Raw genomic sequence first — 26026 nt, forward strand, 5'->3', positions numbered from 1 at the left:
AAATTTCGCAAATTTTCACTAAAATTTCACAATTTTCAAGAAGAATTTTTAGAAAAATTTTTAGTGGGCAGTTTTTAGGCCACATAATTTTCGTACAAGAAAGTGCAAGTTTCACGAGGTTTTAAAATGCTCTTGAATTTTGACATTCTTTTTTTTGTTTTTGCTGGCATTGCTAGCCATTTTCTTCCATATAATAAAATCTACTAACGAACTCTCTATGCAAAAACAAAAACCAATTTGTTCGAATAGCTTCTTTTTTTTTCAAGTTTGAAATTTTTTTTTTCAAATTTTTTTCCCAATTTTTTTTAATTTCAAACTATTTGTTAAGCTCACCGTTTTTGCAATTTGAAATATGAAAAAATTCTCTGTAATTCTATAGCTATTCACAAATAAAATTTTTTCAAATTCCACAAAATTCATAATTTTTTTTAATTTTTTCCCAATTTTTTTGTTAATTTTAGACTATTTTTTAAACTCGCCGTTTTTCAAGAATCAATATACCAAAAAATTCTCTGTACTTCTGTAGCTATTCACAATTATAATTTTTCATAAATTCCATAAACTTCAAAATAAATTGCAAAGTTTTTTCACTGTCCTTACGGCAGCCGCCGTAGGAGAATGGGTTGTTGCGTGACTACCATTCGGAGTAAGTAGGCTTGCATCTCCGTGCAAGAAACACCAAATGGAAAAGTTTTTTCTAATAACGGTCACCCTCCAGCAGGCAATGACAATCATCCGAGTGTATTTCTGCTAAGAAAGAATTCCTCAAAAGAACTCATTTGCCGTTCGGAGGAGTCATAAAACTATAGACAACACAAATAAGGGGAAGATTTCAGCCAAATATCCAATAAAGGGTGTAAGAGCAAATTATATATTTATATAAATTAAAAATTTCTAGTGCAGTTGAACCGACCACGCGGCGTTCAAACAAAAACCAAAAAAAAAAACTTTGTCGGAAAAATGCCATATATTTTCTATAACTTCGAAAAAGATTATGATAGATGAAATAATAGTACATATAATTTATGATTTCAAATTTTATTAAGGTCTGTTTTCAGAATATTAATTTATTTCGTGGAGCTGCTCAAAAATATATATTCAAAATTTGCTTATTTCTTCCCCCGCTACTGCCGTCTAATTTCTTGAAGCACCAAATTATAGGTTTAAATTTAGATTTATTGGAGGTTTGCACTTGGACCTCATGGCCTTTTGTGCCCTCTATTCTTCACAGTACCTCATCCAGACCCAGTTCCCTTATTAAACTTAAGATAGCGCTGAATTAGACTGAAGGAATGTGCCTTTTCCTCAGCCTGCAAATGGCCGAGATGTGTCAACCTTCTTCGTACTATAGCGCTACATTCCCCGTGTATACGGGGACCCAACTTAGCCAGATGCGACTGTGCATTTTTAACAGATTCAGTTTCTCTGGCAAAGCCTTGAGTGCCGCCTGACTGTCGCTCAGAATGACAAGTCGCTCATTCCAAAGGTTTCTGTCTAAGTTAGCCTCTGCATACTGAAAAGTGGCACACACCTTCGCTTGGAAAATACTTGAAAAACTACCCTTTGGCACAAAATACTTGACTCCCATTCTTCGACCCATCTGTGGAGTTTTATTTCTAATGTGTGCTCTAGTTTCCCTTGGCGTCTAGTTCAACTCTGAACTTCATTTCAAATTTGATGGTAGCTGGGTAAGGGGGAACTGCAGACTCAGCAATTCCATTTTCTTAGATGGAATCACTTTTCCTTTACCGAAGCCTTCCCTACGCAAGAAAATCGCTTCTGCCGTCTAACTTGTTGAAATCAAAAATTATAGAGAGTTTATTATTTAATGGCGGTTGAAAGAACAGGTTCCGGGTCTTTGAAAAATTTGTAACCACACGATCCACAATGGACCACTTGCAATCGCCTTGCAGAAATGGCTACAAGTAGATTCTAGAAAAGCCATGCCCCAGGCTTAAGAGTTGAAGTCAACCTCTAATTATGCTGTAAACATTATTTCGACTATTTGAAATGCTCCCAAATGTCTAACAACTTTTGAAAGCTGAATGCCATGTTTTTCCTCATTCGGGCTTACGATCTTTGTGCAACAGTTTATTCATCCCTTGAGTCATTACAAATCGGAATTTAAAATGCAGCAAATTAGAAAAAGTTTCATAAATACCAAGGGAGAAAAATTTATATCATTAACATTTTTACGCGTTTTGGTTGTTCAACAAAAGCACGGACAAAATAGCTCACAAAGGATTTGTATTATATTATATTTTTTGCAAGGACGCTTACATCTACTCGCACACACAAAAACAGGCGCAAACACTTGTAAACAACCGGACATGAAAAGCACATTACAACTACAGCAAACAAAATTTGTCCTGTCGCTTGCCAAGTTAACGCCTTACCAACGGGCGCGTGTCCTAAGCGCTGTATCTCGAATACCCGGAAAAAGGTTAAAATCTTAAACCAAAAGGCGAAGGATCTTCTCCTGTAATTTGCCACAAATTATCATGCTATCAAGCTAGAATTACGCACCACTTTAACACTCATACATTTACTAGCAGTGCAAAGGTCAAATGAAAAGGACACACGCACACTCGCACAAATATACACACACACTTGTGTATATGACTAAAGAGCCGCTGGCAATGCCACATTAGGCGCACTCTTATGTAGAGGTGGAGGCTAAGCATTTTTCTTGGCATTTCGTCAAAAAGATGCAATTGAGAGAAAAAATTGCCTCTCAAGTTACAAGAGTACGACTATTATTAAAGGCCTGGGCAAATGGTTTGAGGTAACAAAAGAAAAAAGTTGCTTGTTTCGTAAAAGGATATATATTTCATGCTCCACATGCGTCAACCTATGGAATACCACAGCCATAAACATGGCTGAATATCATTTTCTTTCGCAACCATCGCTTTTTCCAAGCGCCACAGCAAAGTATAATATTTCCATTTTTTCCAGTCGCTGTTCTTGGCAAGTCTGTTGCCTACCCACTTCGCGCTTCCGGCAACCGTTTTTCGTGTCTTCAACTGTGCCTACTCCAATAGTGGCTTTCAACATGTACGAGCCACGTTTATAGGCATTTATGTTATTCGTATGTAGACACCTCTGTGAAATGGGTAACTGTTGCATTTTACCCGTTTAACCCCAACATGAAAAAGTGCTATGCTTTGGTACGCAATTTCTTTATTAGATTTTTTATGAGGGTTCTATAGCATGCGAGCAGCAGTGAGCGAGGGGTTAGGGTGGCAAATAGCATACCAGTTTGATATTATTACTTGTATGTGCAAGTGTAACTAGCTGGAAGGTGAAAGCGAACAACTGTACACTGTGAAAATAACTACGAGTACTTTAAATTGCTCGCTCTGGAGTTTTGAGTGAGTAGCTTTCTGAGACCGTAACATCGCCAACTAACCTACGGGTTACACCCCTTTTACAATTCAAACTAAAAGGTTATGTCTATTTTCAAAATTTAAAATATTTTTATTTTATTTTATCCTAAAAGTAATACCATAACAATCTGCAGTACAAAGCGTGTAAAGTATGTACAGGGTCCGGCACTCGAAGTGTAACCAACCGCTCGCGCAGCTGATGCACGGGCATTGATTGCATTATATAATATTTGGCTGGAAAATCACAACCAGCGATTGTTCTTAAGCTAGAGCACCTTAAACTGAATACATTTTTTGTTATCGCACCATTACTCTTTACAAGGATACTGGTACCATCGCGAAACGTCATGGAAGTGGTCATCAAAAGACTGCAACGTCACGTGAAATAGCTGAAAAGTGAAGAAGCGGCTTGAGCGAAATCCCTAACGAAGTGCCAATCAAATCGCAAAAGAACTGAAAATATCTGACCGCAGCATCCGCCGCATACTGAAAAATTATCTCAAACTCACCCCTTACCAGCTCCAAAAGGCGCATGATCTCACAACAACGCAGCAACAAGTCAGGCTTAGGAGAGCGAAGGAGTTGATTCATTTGACCGAAAGCGGTTAATTCGCGAACAATGTGTTTTCTGACGAGAACATTTTTCAAATTGAGTAATTCGTAAACTCCATACGATTGGCCACCAGGAGGCAGCACCCGACACAGGTAATGGTTTGGGCCGCTGTAGCCACAGATGGGCGCTCTCCAATCACTTTCATCGAACCTGCTGTCGAGATAAATGCGAAAATTATCAGGAAAGTATTCTGGAGCTTGTTTTGAAGCCGTGGTCAGGCAAACATTTTGTTGGCAGCCCATGCCGTTTCAGCAGGACTCGGCACCGCCTCAAAAAGCTCGAGTGAACCAAGAATGACAAAAAACTCAACGTTCCGAACTTCCTAACGTCCACACAATGGCTCTCAAATTCCATAGATGCGAATCCGATGGCTTATTCTCTGAATTCTAGACTAATTAACGAAATATTAAGATTAACTAAAACCTACTAATCCTACTTCTAAGTTATCAAAAAGTGTTACAATTTCATCTCTATAATCGATGGCTTAGTCACACTGATTTTGGATTAAGATAAACTTAATAGAATTAAAGGGTATTTCAAAAGACGCACTTATATTTTGTTTTAAAATAAGACAAGCAGATTCTTTCCAATTCAACTATTGAAATTTGTTCACCAACCTTTGAACTGGAGACTCATTCAGACAATTATTTCCACCAAAAGTCACGAATTCTGCGATATGTTGTTCTTAAAGATGAACAATTTTCTTAATAATAATAAATAACTTTAATGCGTTGTCCTATCTGTCGACTTGCCAAATGTCAAAGATTATTAAAAAAAGGTGCCCTCTAGAAATTATTCACTTTTTAAAGACCCTTTATGTAGGCGCCAGCTAAAGAAATGTTCCTTGCTTCCACTACAATACTCACTTTTTTCTCAAAAGTGTCAGCTTAAGGCTCATACTCGTACATCAGCAAATGCACCCCTAGCTACCAGAGTCAAATTACCGCCTAAACAATTTTGAAAGAGTTCAAAAAATTGCCTCAGCCGTTACTCCATAACTGGAAACTTAATTTAAGGGCAAGTTGTCTTCCATTTTAACCTTTCCAGCACAGAGGAGACCTTCGCCCTTCCTTTCCATCACCATCACGTACATATCAGGTCAGTCCATAAGTTCGTGCGTTTTTTAAAGGTGGTTTTAAAATTAATAAAAAAGATGTTTAAAGCATTTATTAATCAATAATATATTTTCCTTCATTATTTACAATTCCCTGCTCAAAAAATTTGTTTGTCCTTGGAGGCAAAATACGCTTCGATGTCCCTTTGCATAGCTTCTTTTGAGGAGTAGTTCTTGTTACTCATATGGGATTGAAGTACACGGAAAAGGTGATAATCACAAGGTGCAATATCCGGAGAGTATGGTGGATGTGGCATTAGCTCCCATCCGAGCTCGTTCAGCTTGCCTAATGCTTGCCTTGCGGAATGAGGTCTTGCGTTGTCGTGATGAAACAAAACTTTGCGTCTAGTCACTAAAGACGGTCGATTTTTTTTAAGTGCCTCATTCAGGTTTGATAGCTGATGGGAATAATAATCAGCAGTTATCGTCTGGTTTGGTTCCAGAAGTTCATAACAAACAATACCGGCCATATCCCACCAAATAGACAGGAGAATCTTCTTGGAGTGAAGGCCATCTCTGGGGTCGGTTCTGGTGTTTCATCTTTATCTAACCATTGGCATTTGCGAACAGGATTATTGTAAAGGACCCATTTCTCAACACCAGCAACGATATGGTTCAAAAAACTTTAATTTTCAAGCCATTGCAGCAGCTGAGAACACACATTCACTCTCTGCTGAAGGCTGGCGACGGAAAGTCTATGTGGAACCCATTTTCCCAGCTTTGAAATCTTTCCCATGCGATGAACAAGGCGTCGGAGTTAAAGACTTCAGGACGACCAGCGCGCGGGGCATCCTCCACGTCGCAGTTACCACTTCGGAATTTTGAAAACCACTTTTGCGCAGTCCTTACACTCACGGTATCCGCTCCGTGAACAGTGTTTATTTCTGCAGTAGCAGTTGTTGCATTTTTACCACTTTTATAAAAAAAATACAAAATATGCCTCTTATACGCGTTCGAAGATTCCATTTTATTTTTTAACAACACGTGCTTCTATTCGCCATTAAAATCACTTGTTGAATACACAATATTTCAAAGAAAATATAAATAGTTCCGTTTATTCCGCGAATAATTTTTTGTATGCAAAAACTGTACAAAAGTGAAATTATGGGTAAAATACGCACGAATTTATGGGCTAATCTGATAGAGTACTCTGACAAAAGGGAGTACCTGTATCCAATTCTACGATACTATCAACCCAGAGAAGCTACTGAATCTTTATCTGCTGCACTTCGCCTATACCAATGTAAATCTCACACAGTTCATTTGGAGATCGATTAGCATGAAAGAGCTAACAATGAGCCAAAGAACATCTAGAAGATATAAGGAGAACTTATTTATTACTATACAAAATGCATAAAACATAAAATCGGATTTTTAGAACTTTGGCAAAATGTAATATGCTTTCAAATCATACTGTCCTAGATTTTTCTTCCACAAAGTATTAAGACAGCCGAACTCCCAATAATTATCATCAATTATTATTATTATTACTGCTTGTACTTTGGTAAAAATACAAAGTAAATATTACTAGTTGATAAACCTGGATCTTAGAAATTTGATTTAAGAAGAACCAATCTATTTCTCCCTTTTTTAGGTATTTGTAATTTATAGCTCATTAATCATTAGTAGTAGTAGTAGTAGGGTAATTCTTTATTTAATTTAAAAAAAATTATGGCTAACAATTGATTTGATTCATACATTAATTCATTTAATATATTAAAGTAAATAAAGAAATAAATAAAAATGTTTGTGACAATAATTAATTATTATTTTTCATATCTAGTTTCCGTTAATATCCATTCTTAATAAAATTAATTCATTTAATATATTAAAGTAAATAAAGAAATAAATAAAAATGTTTGTGACAGTAATTAATTATTATTTTTCATATCTAGTTTCCGTTAATATCCATTCTTAATAAAAAGTATGAAAGTATTAAAAAAGAAAGCAGATCCAAGCACCACTTGACTTTCACTTTCTTAAATTCAAATTAAAACATCGAAAGCTTATTCGAAAACCAAAGGTTTGCATATGTAAGGTTTGAATCAAAATCTTTCTAAGTATGCTTTACACCAGTAGTGAACTTTTCATTTTGAGCAAAGCCATTTGGTTGACTTTTATTTGCATTGCTTTATTTAAAAGGTTTCTATTTTTCGGTTTAGGTATGGAAATAAACATTATTTGGTAAGCTTGAACATTTCAAGGCTATGAGAGTATAAACATTTGTTGCTCCTGCCTCGCATACGTGAATGTGTTTGTATGATTTACATGTAATAGGGTCGTAGGTATTCATGCGCACATACGTTTTAAATCGAAAAGTAAAAAAGCAAGAGGAAAATTAATTTTAGTGAAACAAGTTGTAAGTCTTGAAGATATAAATAGGCTGAGTTACTTACTGATATTCCATTCTTTCAACTAAGCGAAAAATGTAAGCTAATAGATGAGTAATACCCTGGAAGAGTTATATAACTTAGATGTGTATCATCTATATATATATAAAATTCAAATTATGTATGTATCTATAGATCGACTTGCGTCCTAAACGCATAAACCGATCATAACCAAATTTGAAACACGAACTGGATACCTTACCGGGATGGTCATGGGCTAAAAAATATTTTGATATATTTAGGGGGCGTAGTACCTCCCATACAAATGGAATTTTTAACAGTTCGTATTTCTGGAAGTATTTACGTTAGACTACTGAAATTTGGTAAGGGGTTATATGACATTAATCCTTACCACATCCAGAAAAACTGCGTATAACGAAAAAGGGGGCGTGGTACCTCCCATACAACTGGAATTTTTTATAGTCCATATCTCTGGAAGTATTTAGGCTAGACCAATGAAATTTAGGAAGGAGTTATATGAGGTTAATCCCTAACACCTCGAAGAAAACTTAGAAAAACGAAAAAGGGGGCTTGGCACCTCCCATATAAATGCAATTTTGTGCTCTTTGCAAATTTACAACCAAGCGCTAATCGACATAAAAAATATATGTATTTCAATTAATAGCAAATCCTTGGAGCATTTGGGATTACCTTCTCCCGTTCGAGACAGAATCGATTTGGCCGACAAAGATATCTCCCGGGAGATGAATTACGATATCGAGGCTCTTCGTACTTTTATAAGCAAAAGCAAACCTCTATTGGTTACGGATCAAAAAGTCGCATACGAAACTATTCAAGGAATGATTACTGAATGGAGGAATCGGCAAAACATTTCTGCTTAATTTGATATTGGCTGATGTAAGAGAAAAGAAAGAAATCGCTGTGGCAGTTGCTTCTTCAGGAATAGCGGCTACTCTTTTGTGTGGCGGACGAACAGCTTACTCAGCTTTTAAGTTACCACTGTCTATGCAAATATCTGACACACCGATGTACAATAAAAGCAAAAACTCAGGTCAAGGTAGGGTTCTAAAGACATGTAAGCTAATCGTGTGGGATGAGTGTACAATGGTCCATAAAAAGTCGCTAGAAGCTTTAGACCGATCTCTGAGAGACTTGAGAGGTAATGATCAACCCATGGGTGGTGCCTTACTCTTACTGGCAGGGGATTTTCGACAAATTCTTCCAGTTATTCCGAAAGGAACCGCCGCAGATGAAGTGAATGCCTGCTTAAAATCGTCATACCTTTGGGACTACGTTCAAAAATTGACTCTTTCTACAAATATGAGAGAACATTTGGGAGGAGATGCTTCAGCAGAAGTTTTTTCTGAACAACTACTTACAATAGGCAATGTAAAATTACCAGTTTCTTTACCACCAAATTTAATTTCTTTTCCTCCAGGTTTTGGTCAACTTATGTTATCAGTCGATGCTTTGATAGAAAGGGTATTTCCAAATATTTCAGCCAATCACACAAACTATAGATGGCTTCGAGAAAGGGCCATTTTGGCACCTAAGAATGACGATGTAAATGTCATTAATTCCAAAATTCAAGAAATACTACCAGGAACTGTCAAAACTTATCATTCCATTGACACAGTCGTCGAAGAATCCCAGGCTGTTCATTATCCCGTTGAGTTTCTTAACTCCTTGGACCCATCAGGAATTCCTCCTCATCGACTGATGCTTAAAAAGGGGGCTACGATAATTATGCTGCGTAATTTGTATCCTCCACGTTTATGCAATGGCACAAGGCTAATCATCACGAAACTTTTACCGAATGTTATAGAAGCTATGGTTTTATCAGGAAATTTTGAAAACCACAAAGTTTTCATACCAAGAATTCCAGTGATACCGACGGATATACCTTTCAATTTTAAACGCCTCCAATTTCCTATTAGACTGGCTTTCGCAATGTCTATAAATAAAGCTCAGGGACAATTATTAGCTGTAGCAGGAGTTAATCTAACCAACTCATGTTTTACCCATGGCCAATTATATGTATCCTGCTCCAGAGTTGGCGCACCGAAAAACCTTTTTATTTATACTCAAAATAATATAACAAAAAATGTCGTATATCCGATCGTTTTAAATAATACCTAAACTGACTTAAAAAAGTTAAAGTTGTTTTATTTACATTGCATACTTTTTGATAGAAATGCGGGGTGAAACCCACGGGTATAAGCTAGTAGTTATATAAGTTACATCTAATCAGGCATGTGGAAATTTTTATCAGTTCCTAATAGTTGAAACGTATTTGCTTCAGTTGTAATGTCCGTTATAGCAAATGAGATGAAAAAATTGCTCATTACTTACCCACTAACGAGTTATGCCGAGCCTTTTGACGGATAAACATAAAAACTAAAATTTCGACTAAGCACATATTATACGCAGAATACGGCCAGAATAAAGTTTTATAATAACTTATAATACCATTTTCTTCGAAAGTTTTCCGATCATCACATCTGTTATTAACATTCCATAACATTCACTTTAGACATCAAACGAGTGAGTGGAGAACCCCGAATGAACCAACGCCAAAAAATCCCATATCATTTTCAGTCGAGGATGCTCAGGAAGCAATGCTCACGGTTCTTATGGATTCAAACAGTATTGTCCACCACGATTTTTTCCCAGAAGGTGAGACAATTAATGAGGATTATTATTTGGGCGTTATGAGACGCTCATGTGAAGCAATTCATCGCAAAGGAAAAGGTTGGTGGGGAAACACACCGTCGCGCAGTACCATCACTATCGGTAAATTTTTCATCAAGAACGAAACGAACACCATCCAACATCCATCGAATTTACCTAACCTGCGATTTTTTTCTGTTTGATCGAGTCAAAAAACCACTATGGAAAAGGCGTTGCATTTTAGCCGCCGAAACGAAGTAATGGAAAAATCGAGAACGACTCTGATGGCTATACCGAAAATAGGGTCCCAGAAATGTTTCGAGACCTGCAACGCTGGCAAAAGTGCTTTGCAGTTGATGGGGAGTACTTTGCAGGCGATAATATCACTTTTGGTGAATAAACATGTATTTTGAATATATTCCGGCAACTTTTTCATCAGGGTGGTATAATAATAAAAATCGGTAGGTCGGATCGACATGTAAGCCCCTATTCTATCAAAATCACTGCACAAGGATGATTATTGCTATGTTAATTTTTTCATTTAAATAAAGTAGAAAAGAAATATTGAAAACCTTTCCCTTCACTTTCAGCACAGAGACTTACTGACAAGTTTCGGCAACTTATTTATTCCTCATTCACTCATATAAATACAGAATTTCGTAAAATTTTCAAACTTCTAATCAGACCTTAAAAAAAATGTTCGAGTATGCAGTTTTTTATCCCATTGAACTTTAAGATGAGAAAGTGAAGGTACGAAGTGGCTCAGAAACTAGACCAGACTCATTTCTAGGACCAGAGTTATTTTGTGGCATGAGAAAGATTAACTTCTTTTTCTTATTCACGAAGTAGAGGAAGAACAAAGAAGATCATACCGTGGCAGTCTACCAGGTTTAACACAATCAAAATCAATGATAGGTAGCTTTAAACTAAACCAATATAAAGAAGGAAAGTATGGAATTAAATAATTTTAGAAGAATCACAGAACCTTTTAAAGGACGTTGTAGATTGAACTTAATGGGTCCCTAGGGAGGAAGATGAAACCGCCAAAAATGTACTGGCATCGCTAAGCGTACAAAGAAGTTTTTCGGCTTAAAAAATATTCCTATACTGAACTGGCCCGCAATTAGTCCAGAACCTCTGAAAATCGTTAGTGGAGAATCTCTGGAGCATTCTTAGCAAACATAAAGGCGGACGCCAGCTTAATGGCCTATTGCATCTTAAAAAAGCTATTCAACAGGAATGGGCAAAAATAAATTCAATGCCACGACGACTAGAATCAATTACAATAAATAACGGAGGACATATAAGCTATTAAATATTATTTTTTATTTCTTTCTTAGGATTTATTATTTTTTAGGGTTTAATAAAATAAGCAAATATTGGTTTTATCCCATATACCTATTTACTTTTACGCCTTTGAAAATTATTAATTTTTAATATTACTGGCTAGATTAAACCGTTTAACAGGCTTTATTCTTAATTTTATTTTCTTTCCTTATGCCAACAGGTAAAAGGATTGAAACTCTGATTATTTTAAAACAAAAAAATGTTTGTTGAGCTTAGTGTATATGGTTTTTGTAGGGAATGAACCATATTTTCATATGAAAATTACTAAAATAAAATAATAAACAAATAAGTTGCAAAAGTTTATCAAAAACTTATCTGTGCTATAATTATTCAACGCAGTGTATAGCCGTACTAAGGACACTCACATTAACAATCATTTAAATTACCAATGTTGGTCATAAACTATACTGCTCGTATCTCTAAGTTGCTGCAGGATCCAAACTGCGCCAAATTAAAACATCATTTATTTCTCCTTCTACCTTGGAAAGAGCTCATCTTGAAGACTGCTAGAGTAAAGAGTATAAAATGTGATGTAACATTCAAATCGAACCGAACTAAAGATGAAGCGAAGATAAAATTGCACGCGGAGGAACAAGTTGAGCTCTGCAAACTAACACGAAAGCGTAAAGTAAAGTTGTTATATACTCACTTTTATCAAAACAACTTGAACTGTTTTGGAGAATGATTTTTTTTTGTTGATTTTTTTTTGTTTTCACGCAAAGCATCTGCCCACGAGCAGCGAAGTGTGCGTGTGACTGCTGCACAGGTAGCAATAAAAAAGTTGTTAGAATAAAAGCAATAAAGAAGTATGTGCTGCGGTTCAGCGTGATGGAGATCAGCATTGTCGCTATTCTGACTTAGAATAAGTTTCCTACAGCAGAAAGTAGCAGAGTGCACAACTCCTATACAACTTAGGTTTGCCATCGCAAGGACTTTACCACCTTTGTTCTTCGACTTTTTATGTGGCTTCGAGGATTACGGAATTTTTGTGATGGATTTTGCTTCTGATAACGCATGTTGCATGTAAGTCTATATCTATTTCCGATTACCGTAGCCACAATAAAATAACGAATAATCTTGAAATCTATTTTCGAACCAATGTCCAGATTATTTATTAAATGCAAACTTTGTCGTTTTTTACAAAATTTATGCCAATTTTATATTCTGAGTAAGCAGCTTAAAAGATTTTCTTAATATTTTCTATGCATTTACACTGCATTGAATTAAATTCATGTTTTACACAACTTTCTTTTCCTGTACTTGGCTTACGTAAATATTTAATTAAATCCTCAGAAGCGTCTAACAAATTTTAAATTTTCCACTTACCACTCACATCTAAGCTTTCGCATATTTATTTAAATAATTCATAAACTCATTGAATAGGTGAAGTGAGAAGAGAGAGGTGAAAGGATATAACATTTTTCCTATTCATTTTCACACTCACTTATAAATTACTAATTTTTTTAAATGGAGTGCAAAGCACTTCGAACTTTTCATATGGCAATAAATCTACCGGAAAGTATAAAATAATAAAATAAAAAGTAATGAAATTGTGACAAAAAGTAATAAAGCTGTATCCAAGTGGAGAACTTAACTTTTTTGGGCTTGTCAATGCCACATCGCCACACTGCCAAGTCAGCTCAACTACCTGAGCGCTGCTACTACAGCCTTAACTTTATCCCACTTAGGGCGCATTAAATATGTATGTGTGTATGTGAGATGCTAGAAAAACTCATGAAACACAACTTGCCGCAGGTTGCAATTTAATCACCGCAGCTAAAAATATTCTTCGAGAATACATAAAAGTAAATATATATGTGTGTGTGTGTGTGTATGGAATAGTAGACTGAAGGCACTTTGAGTTATTTATTTTTATGCTGGGAAGCGTTAGGCCTGCCGCTCGCTTGCTTCAAGCGCTCGCGATGTAATAGCATAAAAAAGTTGTTTTTAAGATGCCAGATAGGAAATGAAAAGTTCGAGCATGGCTTAATTAATGTGATGAACTGAATGGGGAATGGAAAGAGCACAGAAGAGTGAGACTAAGGCCGTCCTCTCCCTATGTAAGCATCCAAGCAATTTATTACTGTAATTAAAAATGCCTTCAATGTAGCCAGTCATGCATGCCAGCCATCAAGTTGAATAAAAGGAAGCTCCAGTTGTTTTCAGTCCAATGCAGGACCAGAACTGAAATATTTCACCAGTTAATAGTCATTGTTTGATATCTCAAAAGAGTAATTCATTTATTGTAAGAAATATTGTAAAACATTTTAATATCAAGTAAAGATTTTATTTAAGAGTATTTAATTAAAAGTATTAGATTAACTGCATGGTCTAATTTACTATTAATGGTGGCTCGCTAAACATAGTTTCACGTCTTCACTACTTTTGTCTTTGCCTTTTGCCTTTTAGTTTTCTCACTATTCACAATCAGCGCTCAAGAGAGAGTATCGTTGATCTTTTAGCTGCCAGGTAGGGTTGTATTTAGAGAGGAGAGTAGTAAATACTTAATCGACGCTTACGTCAATTAAGCTTCGACTCATGTCATCAACAGTTATCTAGAATTAAGCTGAAACCCGCCACGTAGGGATTCTGCTTTGGAAGGTCCAAAAAGTCGGCTTATTTTACTTAGATCTATATTTTACTTAAAAAAAAAAATAAATAATTGGCGCGTACACTTCTGTTAGGTGCTTGGCCGAGCTCCTCCTCCTATTTGTGGTGTGCGTCTTGATGTTGTTCCACAAATGGAGGGACCTACAGTTTCAAGCCGACTCCGAACGGCAAATATTTTTATGAGGAGCTTTTTCATGGCAGAAATACACTCGGAGGTTTGCCATTGCCTGCCGAGGGGGGACCGCTATTAGAAAAATGTTTTTATTAATTTTGCTTTCACCGAGATTCGAACCAACGATCTCTCTGTGAATTCCGAATGGTAATCACGCACCAACCCATTCGGCTACGGCGGCCGCCGTACTAACATGGTATATCAGCGCATATATAGTCACAGCTGCAAAAGCTATCCAGATGCCTCCGGATATGCATTCCTGAATGCAGTGAGCTGTCATACAAGCATTCGAGTGCAGCCAATCAATTTGAGGCGCAATTGCTCCTGCGGCGATTTTTATTATTTATAGATTTTTGTAAACTGGCAAGCAGCATAAAAAATCGAGACAAACTATTTTTTTGTCCACTCCCTCCTCTTTACTCTGATCGAAAAACATTTAGAAAGCAATTGTGGAACAATTTTTAGGGCAAGTTGAGACATTTTTTCTAACAATTGAATTGTATCTCTCAAACTTTCAAAAAATTAAAATTCCGAAATTTAGATTTTTCTAATTCCATATGGCAGATAAACTCCACAAAAATTTTCATCTCCAACCTACCCACCATTTTGACGTTGAGTTTAAGAGGAATAGTTACCAGTTACAAATTACAAGTAAAATATATTTTTATATAACTTTTTTTTTGTTAGATAATGTTTTGTTTATTATTTTCGTTGTATTTCGAATAGGATTTTTTTCGTAATTCCTTTTCTTTTTGTTTTTTGAAATCTTGTTTACGTTAGTTTGCAAATATGGTTAAATACTATTCGTTCTTCAATCAAAACTATGTAAATCAACTTCATACAAAATTTCGAAAGATTAAAAAAAAAATTGCTTTAAATTTTGCACTTTTTAATTTGAATTTTTAAAAATTTTCGTGTACGCCGTAGCATGGCTCGTAAAATTTTTATTAATTAAGACTAGATTTAAGTAGTTGTCCACTATGGGACTCGGTCTGGCTCACAGCCCAGTGTGATGCCGCGTAGACTTGTCCTTATCTCTTTTAAAACCAGTGTTAACTTTTCAAAAATTTAGAAGATCTCTGTTTTGCAGCGTAATGAGATCTTCCAACTCATTAAAAAATTATCCCGCTAAAGTGATATATCTACGTCTGGATAGAGCAGGGCAATGGCGCAAGTTGCAGGAGATCATCTCTTCCTCATCTAAGCAGCTTCTGCAGAAGTCTGGAGCATAACTTTGACGAAGGTTCTATCGTTCAGAATGTTTTAATATACGAAAAACTAGTAATGCTCGAAAAGCGGTTTTTCGTTAATTCCTCACGCGCCAGCACAATGGACTATGAGCCTGAGTGTATCCCATACTGGATCTAATATAACCTACCCTTAAACAAAAACATGGAGAAAATCAGGTGCTTGAAAAAAAGCGGGCATGCAAGCCAACAAAATATTTTTGCGAAATAATCTGCAAATATCTCGAAAGCGGTTAAGTCTTGTACATCACGTCACATAGTCGTCAGGAATTAACTGAATTATAATGTGTTTAAACATCTAGGCCGACCTTCCCGGTAACACTGAATAGGTAGTTATACTTACATAGAGATAGGGTCTATTATGGGTATCTACATGCCACCACTAGCGTCGCCGGATGGAGATCCCAAACCATGCAGCGGTGGTCAAGCCGATGAGACACTGAATTGAGCGACAGATGGACGGCGAGACTCATTTCAACAATAGACAAATGGGCTCAAAGGAACTTCAGGGAAGTGAACTATTTCATAGCCAGTTCCATTCGGGCCACAGATACTTCCCGAAATACCGCATAGGTAGGGGCCCGAGATGCATATAATGCGAAACACCGGGCGATGACTCCGCGCACACGTTATTTACTTGAGACAGATGGCTCTTGGAAAGCGATGCTCTGCGGGAGCAGATTGATGACATCGCGCCGACCAACAAAATGCTTGAACGCGGGGACAGCTGGAATGCGGTTAAGACATACATTGGAGACGAATTACGAAAACAAAGGACAGACTTCGGCACAGTACAACAAAGCGAAGCCTCTTAGTCAGAGACATAAGGAGACGAGCCTATAGCAAGAAGCTGAATGCAAATATGGTGGACCTAGACGTGGGTGAATAGGGCTAGTCCATTTCATGAACGTCGTTCATGACCCTCCCGTACTACAGCAGAAATAGTCCCGGGAAGGGAATCTTCGCAAAAGGGGAATACGGATTGTTCTAGTGGCCACGCCACTCAACGCAGAAGACGACGGCCGCTGTAACCCTACATTTGACACTGCCACGCCTTGAATCCCACGCCACTCATCAAAAAAACAGGGTATCTACCCGGAAGGGCTCAGAGATGTTCCATTTATCTACTGTAAGTGAGAAATTAGATCGCAACGGTAGTACAGTGGACAAATTAGCCCACCTCGTCGGGGCTAGCAAACTTCTCGGCAACTCAATTGAATTTACCTAGCATATGGTCGCATTTACTTGAAAAATAGTTGGGATTTCCGCAGTTATTTCATCAGCTTCTTATTCTACCAGGACAAAAGAAAAGACGCATACTCAAATGCGCATCCGTTTCTACCTGTCAATGCACTTTTGCGTCATTTTTGAAAGTTCAAACTTAATGAAAATCAAGACACTGCACTCTCAATTAAATTAAGAATCCAAATAAAAACCAAATCTTCCTGCATTTTCAATTTCCAAAAATCATGCTGACTTTGCTTTTGGTCATTCGCAGCGTCACACTCAATTTACTTCGACCCACAAATTCTATCAATGTTTTGAGTTGCTAATTGCATGGCATTCCAGTGTCACGATTGTGCCGCCCAACCAAATTACGCTAAGCATATTTCATTAAAACGTGACAAAAGTGAACGATGCCACGCAAGGACATACGCCAATTTTTTGCTTCGCATTAATTCTAATTAAGGAAAATAAAAGCAATTAATTGTGTAATTAATCGCCAAGAAATTGGCATCTACTTAATGTAAATTTATTACACTTATTTCACGCATTTTTAGATTCGTTTGTGCTGCTGCCGAATCTCAATACGAGAATAGAAAAAGAAATCAAAAAATTTCGATGTACATAAAAATGCGGATACGCAAAACGACAAAGCGAAAGTGGTGCTTTGTGTTGTGGTTGCGCAGAGAAGGCCGTTGGTGCGCCACACAAACACAAACAAGTTTACGTTGACACACCAAATGCCCCATGCACCACTACTGTTTTAAGAACGCTAATTATACAAGTAGAGCAACGATCTACGACCTGCATATAAAACGCCTAATTAGAGCTGCTCGCTTCCGTTGATGGGCAACCCTAACATTGCCTTTGCTCAAAGCAGATTTTGGCAGTGGGGCGCATGGAAGAAGTGAGTGCCTGCAACGAAAAGTTGAACAATAACCAGCGACCGGCGCATCGTCTTGCGCTTGTCACTCGGCTCCCCAGCACCCACAGGCCATCACAGTGATTGCCACCTACTTTGTGGCATTAAGCGAAATGGCAAGTTATGAATAATGTAAGCAGACATTTCAACCTAAGCCCATATTTTCATGCACACACACATGCACTTTCCCGTCCTATATATTTCAGTAGTTTCTTTGTCGGCACACAAAGACTGAGGGCGGAAGAGTAAAGTGAACAGTTACAATGCTACATTCAAGCCATGCCTGCCCCAATTGATTGCACTTTTCTCAGTTCTCAAGGAGCACAAATTTTAATATGCAAAATGCCATAAAAGGCCTTTTGAATGGCACTTAATTATTGGTGACTAAGTTGGCTTGTAAGAAGGACCAAAAATGTGAATATTTATTGTTTTTTTCTTGCACAAGAGTAGGAACATTTGTGGCTACTTTGAGGTGCAAAAACATTGCACATTTTTCGAGTATCATGAAATTAAATGCACATCAATCAACAAGGATGATTTTAGGTTTCTGTATGTTTATTTACTACTTGGATATAATGACAAAAACGTTCAGCAGAAATGTTGCCAGGAAGAAAAGAAAAGGCTTCTCATGCAAATCTACCCGCAAAACCCACTCGCATAACATTAATTTATTTAAAATTGTGAATTACTGATTTTAGCTACACACTTTTGTTTTTTTAAACGGAAATCAAATGTCTTTTATGATTCAACCTTTCGAGACTTGCGTCACATAATATTCTTTTGCAATTTTATATTAAAATTACTTGTTTTTTTTGTGCGATTTGTGTGATTTTATTCTGACAAAAATCGAAAAGCGGATTTTAGCTAGACATATTATGGAATTTCCAAAAAATGTTGTATTTTATTATTCAACTCTTCTGAACTTATAAAAAATGTACAATACAATATTTTTTTCTAAAGACATAGATATCTTATATTGCCAAATAACTCTAAACCTAAATCTTACTAGTCATATTATTAAAACCAAATCTTGCGCCATACCTGCTATTGTTAGGCGTCATAAACTTCGATTACTCCAACCTTTATATGCTGAAGCTTCTTTATATGGCGCTTATACGTTCCAAATTTGAGTCTGCAACCTTTTCATAAAGAGAGACTGAATAAACATATAAACACAGAGGCATCCATCCTTGCTGGCACAAATAAATGGAGAAGAAGGCTGTAGTGAAAAAAGCCACAAGATCTGGTCAATTGAAAAAAACAAACCCCAATAATTAATTTACATTATATAAAATTTAAGTGGAGTATTCCAATACTATTTAGTTTTATACAAACGTACTACAAATTGTTCGTTAGTTAATGAAAACTAAATAAAAGAAAGGAATATGGACCATGGTGCTAGAACTAAACGAATCCAGAAAGTATCCTTACATTTTGCGTTGCGTAATTTACGCTTCACGGATCCCTCACATATTAAGCGAGATGCTTATTGATTAGCTTAATATCATTACAGAGAAGAAGAATAATATTATCTTCCTTGAGAGGATTTTCTTTAATATTCCGGCCAGTGTTCTTTGTAGTTTCTCTATGTTGGCTCCTTAAAATCTCTTTATACTCGAAATGCTCCTATTATTTGAACTTTAATTGAGTTTAATAAAATCTCTAAATTGATTGAGATAGATTTTTCATATTCAAAAGATCAAATATTTATTTGTACTCTCTTTTTATTAATGCCTATTAACCTTAAAATGTGCCTACTTAGTCTGTAAGAATTTATTATATTCATTGTCTCAATAAATGAATAAAAAAATAGTGCGGGAGAACGACTTTGCCATATCAATTTTAAGATAAAAGACTTGAAATAGCTTTCATTTGATTCTTATACTGCAATATTTTATATCACCACAAACTCGAATGGCGGCGGCCGTGGACGAATAGGTTGGAATATCCGTGCATGAAACACCAAGTCACAGAAAAAGCGCTTTTTAATAGCGGTCGGCTCTCGACAGGCAATGGCAAGCCTCCGAGTATATTTCTACCATGAAAATATCTGCCGTTCGGAGTCGGCTTGAAACTGTAGGATCCCCAACGCCACAAATTGGAGGAGCAGCTCGTCCAAACACTCAGGCAAGAGTGTAAGCGACAATTACATTTTATTTTTATTTTAATAATCTCCCGTATAAATCATCATAAAATGAAATGATTGAAGTGCCGGTCTGGCACTCCTCAATTAGCACTAAAGCGCCATTTTGATAAATTTTCATACAGACTAGAGAAAAATGTGATTAAAAGCAATCGAAGTTTTACAACTAGCAATCACTATAAATTCAGTATTAAGCGACTAAATTTAAAGTTTTTACAAAACTAAATCTATATAAAGCGAAATCAAGCAGCCTGCAACTGAATTACGGTATCTCAGTACGCAAGCAACGGGTCTTTACTCGCAAATGTAGTCTTAAAGTTGTCCCCATAAAAAGAGTAAACATTGCGAAAACTTCTTTGTGGAATATTGAAACTTAACCGCTCAAATATAAGTGGACAATCGGCGATGTCATTGACAACACTCAAAATAAACGAAAGTCTTGTCCTCCTTTCAAGAGATTTTAAATTAATTAGCTTTAACCGAGAATTATACGATGACAAAAGGGCCTCAATTAGTAAGGAACGTAGCGCGGGCTTGAGAATTATATTTTGCACGCGAATTCATCGAAATTTGGTCGTAAGGTCTTCTAAGTGAAAACGAACAAGAGGCATAAAGAGCAATTTTTAGGTATACGGATCAGAAAATTCAGATGCATTGCGACGAATGAAGCATACAACCGAGTACGATTTTGAAAGAATAAAATTAATGTGACTACTGAAGGAAAATTTTATATCGAATAAAACTCCAAGATCTGTTAAACTTTGTATGTAGTACATTTTTAGAAATTTTGTAGGAAGTGTTAAAAAGTACGCCCCGAAAATGTTAAATACAATTTTTTTTTAATATTCAACGATAGACGCGCCCTGATGAAGATTGTTCATGTCGAATTGAAGCTTCTGAGCATCCAATGAGTCCTTAACAGTTGAGAAAATTTTTAAATCACAAAAAAATATTTGATATTCTCTTAAACTAATAGTCTCACTGCAAACAGTGCGAAATATGGAAAAACGAAGGCATTTATGCCCCGAAAGAGCCTCTCAAAAAACCGTCTCACCATTTGGATTATAAATACAAATCCCTCTATTTTCCGGTTGAAAATCAAACCACCGATTCCTCTCACAATAAACGCATGCGGCATTTCATACCCTATTCTGTACGCAAAACAGACCAACGCTTCCACCGGAATGCAAAATAAAAATACCAAACCTTGAACTTTTCTAGCCTTCCTGTACTTAAAATTTGTTAAATTTAATGCAACAACTGACTAGAGCAATCAATTATTGAAATGCATATATCCACTTGTATGTCTGTCTGTCCCTATATAAGTCTGTATATATACCAAAATACATACGTTGGTATATGAATAATTTAAAGACTCCAATAAGCTACGCGCAGAAATAGAAAAATGGATAGTTTCCAAAGCTTGCAGTAGCCAACAAATATAACAATAAAACAGACAAAAATTACCACTCACACAAATAAACCACAAAACAAAAAAATAAAAATAAAAATAAAGCGAAACGCAAAATAATTCAAAATATGCGCATCCTTGACTTTACTTGCATAGAAACGTACTTTTCCCTACTTTATTGTGCGCTCACAATGAGTCAAGCCAAATGAGTGCGCGCTTACCCACCCAGCAAAACTTACCAAGGCGAGGCCGTAACGCAGCAGGCAGACAGTCGGGCGAGCGAGCTTCTATTATTCACGAATTCGACGAGTATTTAGGCCGCCTGCCAGTTTGCTCTATGTTTCTACTAGCGCTTTTATGTACTGTGCAACAAAGTAGTTGTATAGTATTTTTGTAGAGGAGTTACAGTTACTGCCATTTGCAACCATCAGGGTCATGCTATGGAAAATGCGATGAATAAGTGAAGGAAAAAAAATAAATAAACACAAGAAATTAAAAAATAAAAACCAAAAAAAATTATGTGCAGAAGTTACAATTGAAAACTTGCAGCACTCACTTAGTGGATTGATGTTGTTCCTATTGGAGGCAAAGTGGAGTAGCAAAGGAAATTATTCCATACCATCCAGCATCAAATACAAAGCAGTATGCAGAATTGATGTAAGTGAAAGAAAGTAGTGAATGATACAAACATTGCCTGTAAAAAGTGTTAGTGAGAAAAATGTAAAGATAAATTGTCCTATTTTTGGGTATCGGGTTTATTTTATTATATATATATACAGGGTTGCCAATATTCGACGGACCCACCTGGCAATCCTGTATCTTTTGACAGAGATGTCAGATCGCTTAATGACATACCGCGTTGGAAGCGTGAATCCAAGCAGATTTTTACCATAGAACAGTAAACGCCACGCAAGCGGTTACAAATTGTTGAAATTTACATTCAACAAAAGCAGCCAATTGTGAAAACTCAACGTGCGCATAAAAAATTAAATAATGTGAAAAGTGCGCCTTCTAAGAACATCATTAACCGTTTGTACGAAAGGCTTTCGACTGGTGATGCTCTTTCTAATCCAAAGAGGCCATCTCAAAACCGACCAAGGTGATCGGATAAGAATATTGCTCTTGTACGGGCCATGTTGAGACGTCGTCAAGGACATCCCAAAATCGCTGTTCTCAGCAATTGGGCATTGCTCGGACCACTTTACAACGAATTATCCGCATTGATTTGCATTTATTCCCGTATAAGATTCAATTGACGCAAAGATTGTTGCCTGCGGACAAGCCTCGTCGATTGGAATGGGCCCAAAGAGCCATCAAAATTCGTCGGGTCCGTCGAATATGGGCAACTGTATATGTATAATGGGCGCTTACACTCTTTTTGGGTGTTTGGCCGAGCTCCATGTCGTCTTGATGTTGTTCCACAAAGGGAGGGGCCTACCTTTTCAAGCCGACTCCGAACAACAGATGTTTTTGTTTTTATGTGGAGCTTTTTCATGGTAGAAGTACACTCGGAGGTTTGCCATTGCTTACCGAGGGGCGGCCGCTATTAGAAAAAACTTTTTCTTAATTTTCGTGATTCACCGAGACTCGAACCTACACTCGCTCTGCACTGACACACCAACCCTTTCGGCTACGGCGGCCGCCGTATTATTATTATTATTATTGTTTTTATCTTATTTTATTAGTTAATCTATTTTTTGCTTACTTATTTATTATTACATTTAATTGTGATGCCAACATCAGATTAGGTGTGCCTGGGAGTGTTTGAGAGAAAGATTTTAAGGAAGATTTTTGGCCCTTCGCACGTTAGCGACGCTGAGTTCTATGATCTTTACGGGGACAGCGAAGTGCAGTGAATAAAACTCCAGAAGCTCCACTAGCTAAACCATGCCGTCCGAATGAATACAAGCGTTCCGGCTCTGAAATTATCAGAGGAAGAGGAACGGCTCCTCTGCGTTGGAAAGATCAGATAGAGAAGGGCTTTGCTTCACTTGGTGTATCCAACTGGTGAGAAAGAAACGACTGGTACGCTTCGTTAATCTCGGTTAAATCGTTAAAGCGGTTATCACGTCAATTACGACGAAGAAGAGTTGCGAAGCAACATAACAATTTTTAAAGTAATAAAAGATTAGCACTAGCCAGAAGCTTTGGCTTTGCTTTTTTTAAATTAAAATTGCGTAACTCTCAGTTCCATTGGCGATTGATTGATTATTTGGAGTCACTTTTTAGGAAAAAATGAATGCGTACCGACCGCTAAGTGAAGGTGATGCCCAACTTAAGGGTGAGCAGCAACTAGACCGTAATGAAAACTCATGGCTTTGATGTGGTATTTTGGTGCTGCTACAATAAAATCGTAAAGTGGCACGCCTCTTCGTTCATACAAAGTACGTGGTCAAATTTAGGAAGAAAAAAATTGTCAAAAATCAGTGGTATTTTGTAGTCACTTGAGACAAATGATTTGTTGGAATCTCCCAAGTGACCTAGCAGCCGAAGTTTTGCTTACAATTCACTATAATTAAAGAGCAACCCTGGTAAATTTATCATCTCTGTCCTAAACCTCATAAAACTAGCACAACTCACTATTTTCAAGGCAGTCAATTCGCTTTCGAGAGAGTTGCATTAGTCCGCGTTCATACAGGGAAACTTCAGTAGCTTTAACTTTCCGAATTCTCTTTTAATGTTCCCATCGTGAGCACACGCAGCCACTCCACTGCTTGCAGTTGTTTTAGTTGTTAGTCTACAGTTAAGAACAACAGTGAGAAGAACGAGAACACAAAAGGTGTTGACGGAGTACGAGCAGCATTAGTAATGAGCTGAAGCAGGAAAAAGTTGACCTATGTGAACGCGGTCTAATGAAACTCTTTTGAAATAAAGTTCATAGCATTAAATGCCTCCAAAGAAATGTAATTTTTTGCAGCCCTTTCCCAGCGCTAACAACGTACGTTCATCTAATCATTTACTCGCCACTTGCTTGCGCTTGGCGCATCTAGGAGGTCTATTATTTACAACAAAATTTCATTTTTATAAAAAGTTGTGGAAGAAAAAGTTAAATCAGAATTTGTTACTTACCAATTGCAATCCTCCACGCTTTGTTTCTTGCGCTCAGCTATGAAATCCTGTGGTAGTTTATATCAATTTTTTAATGGGTAATTTTTTTTTTTTTTTTTTTTGGATAAAAAGTTGTTGGTTTTTAATGCTTAATTTTACTTTTATAACAATATTTTGTATATGTTAAATATATATCTGCATATATATAAATTTATTTATTGCTTGAATTACGAATATTACATTTTGTTAGCACTTTTTAAATATTTAACGCGAAATTTTTCCATAATTTTCTGGCAATTTTCAGTTATTGCTCACTTCTGCCACTTCGCGTCTATTTTTGAAGAAATAAATTTTAAACAACTATTTATTTACTTCGTTGATTGCATGACTCTCGATTTTATTGAGATATGTTGATTTGCGGTTTTTCCGCTTTCTTTGCGGTCAAGTCGCAATAAAGTTGTTGACTGCCTTTTTATTTAAATATTTGTTGTGTTCGATATTATTGCTGCGCTCTGGTTTGTAGTGCTAACAGATTTTACACAGCAGTAGTTTTAAAAACTCACAATGGCAAAAGTTTTTCGTCTGCCTTACGCTCTACTACAAGAAAAACACGCCAACTTCTTTGCATAAAAATAAAATTCACAGCAGAAATGGAAAATATAGGTATATAAAGATAACTACAACGCACACTGCCGTCATCTACTGTAGTCAGTCCCACTTTAGATTGTCCCGCTGTGGAGCTCAGTCATTGTTTTTGCGCTATTTTACAACTAATCTTGAGGCAGCAAATGCAAGAGGACCTGCCCTTTGGCAGCTTGGTGCAGTTCACAGCACAAAATAAGCTAAGAAAAGCACCAGCAAATAGCAGAAAAAATATTTAAATAAAAAAGCAAGCAATAACGCAATTCTGCTGCTTTGCGCTGCAATACTCGTACAAGTCGTAACAGTTGAGATTTTATACAATTTTGCATACTCGGTTTCTTTATTGTTTTGTTTACTTTGCATTCGAAGCATTCTCTGTGGTTTGCTTTGGCAAAACTGGGTTATTACAGAGTCAATTCATGGCGTCTAAAGGCAGCAACTATTCGACAATTTTGTTTTCTTGTTGTCTTCTCTAAAAATATTAGAGAAAAAAATGTAGCTGCTAGTTTTTTATTAAAGCTCTTCCGCAAGAATAAAAGTCTAAAGTTTAGTTTGATATTTTTTCACCACGCATTTTTGCTATGCTCGTAGTTGATAGCTGCAATACTTCTTGCCATTTTTTGTGCTTTTCTTTGCTACTCAGCTGCGGTATGCAAATATTTGCAATTCTAATTCCATGACAGTTTCAGCGACGAGCAGCACGTTGACAACGAAAGCACGAGCTAGCTTACATATTTAATATATGGGGTGTATCATTAAGACTGGCTGTTTTCAATTAAGCGATCCAGTTGTTTGGTAGCTGTCATTGAGAGCATCGAAGGCTAAATTTGGAGAATTTTATGAATGCACTACGACTGGAATTTGTGAAAATCCACTACCGAAATGATGAGATGATCGAAGAAATACATTTTTTCGAATTGACACATTACCTACCGGTAATGTTTCCCAAAAAAGTGTCTCTGATGCCAACTCAAGAGCATCAAAAACAGGATGTATCGCTTTTCGTGGGACCGTGCACGTGGAAAGATAGAGGAAGACAATAGCAACAAAAAATCATTTGGGAGCGGAAGAGTGAAATGCATCGTTTTGGAGGTAGGGGGATACTGCAATTTTAGTTACTTTTTGC

The sequence above is a fragment of the Anastrepha obliqua genome, chromosome 5 (genome assembly GCF_027943255.1).
Source record: "Anastrepha obliqua isolate idAnaObli1 chromosome 5, idAnaObli1_1.0, whole genome shotgun sequence".
NCBI classification, from domain to species: Eukaryota; Metazoa; Arthropoda; class Insecta; order Diptera; family Tephritidae; genus Anastrepha; species Anastrepha obliqua.